This window comes from Alligator sinensis, unplaced genomic scaffold (assembly GCF_000455745.1).
Source record: "Alligator sinensis unplaced genomic scaffold, ASM45574v1 scaffold866_2, whole genome shotgun sequence".
NCBI lineage: Eukaryota > Metazoa > Chordata > Crocodylia > Alligatoridae > Alligator > Alligator sinensis.
In genome coordinates this window covers 528,362-529,695 of record NW_005841900.1, presented here as the reverse complement: position 1 = coordinate 529,695, position 1,334 = coordinate 528,362, and the positions used below count along the sequence as shown (strand labels likewise).

Genomic DNA, 1,334 nt, shown 5'->3' with positions numbered 1-1,334 from the left:
TCAGCAGGGAGCAACAAAAAAGGTGACTGACAAGAAAAGGTTAGAAGAACAGGGATTCTTTAAAATTTGGTGAAGAGAAGATGGGGGCAATACTGAAAGAGTGATTACAGAGGATGGTGGTTGATTAGCCTCTATAGGCATAGAAAGGACAAGAAATAAGTCTTAAATTGCAACAAAAGAAGCTTAGGTTGGATATTAGGAGGAACTTTCTAATTATGAGGGCAATTAAGTACTGGGACAGATTAGAGAAGCTGTACCATCTCCATCCTTGGAAGTGTTTGAAAGGCAAATTAGACTTCAGTCCCTTTGAAATGTTTAGACAGAAATGAGCCTGCCTTGAGCCAGGAATCGGAATAGATGACCTCCTGAGGTCCCTTCCTGTCCTACTTTTCTATTATTAATTTTTTTTAAATTCTCTTATTTATTTTTTAAAAGGAAGAAAAACGTGAATACTTATAGCTTTACATATTCACATAATAATGCCCTATTTAGGCATTATTTAGTATTTCAAGCATTTAGATTAGTAAATGCAAAGTTAAAATAATCCCCTAAACATATACTCACAAACCTCCTAAGTGTTCCCATTTCTCTTCCCATTTTAAAAGGAGAAAAAACAAAAACTTTTGTATATGGATTGAACACTATTTACTTGCATAACACATGCACACTTTTTTCCCCAGAAAAAAAGATGCATCTCAATTTTGGAGTGCTATTTTAAGTGGGGAGATTGATTTTTGTTTTTGCACTGGAACAGAAATGTAGAAGAACAGAAATATGGAGACACTGTGCTCTCATGGCTGCCAAAATGGCTCTCAATTTTCTCTGGCACAGCAAGAAGAATAGGCAAAGTCCAGTGTTAACCATCCATCTCACAACAGCTAATGAAGTGGTAGTAGCTATACTGGCTAGTCAGCCAAAAGCTGCTACGAATTCCTTATCAGCTGTGAGAGAGTTAACACTATAGCTTAAACCTGAAATCAGCAGTAGGCTCGCTCAGAGCAAATAAGCTGATGTTTCCAATCAACTATGACTCTGGAAAAAAATAATCTATGTTTTCCCCTATACATTCTGCTCTCCAAAAGTTAAGGTACGCGTTTTATTTTGGGGGGGGGGGGGGGTGTGACATGCAAGAAAACATGGTGTTCTTTTCTATCATAGGATCTTTCTTTGGTATCCTTTATAGAAAACTATAAAGTTGTATTAATATGATTAATAATTTGTGAGAAATCTTTGATTATTTATGAGTAAACAATGGAGAACACATTAAGTAATACAATGAGAATTACAACATTTCCCCTTAGGGTTTGTTTCTGCAAACGATAGGATCAGCATGC

General features: G+C 36.1%; 1 protein-coding gene across 1 annotated transcript in view; it reads right to left on the bottom strand.

Annotated features, from left to right (window-relative positions):
• The window catches only part of MBOAT2 (membrane bound O-acyltransferase domain containing 2), a 191,774-nt gene that overhangs the window by 172,294 nt on the left and 18,146 nt on the right, over positions 1-1,334 (bottom strand). The window lies entirely within an intron of this gene.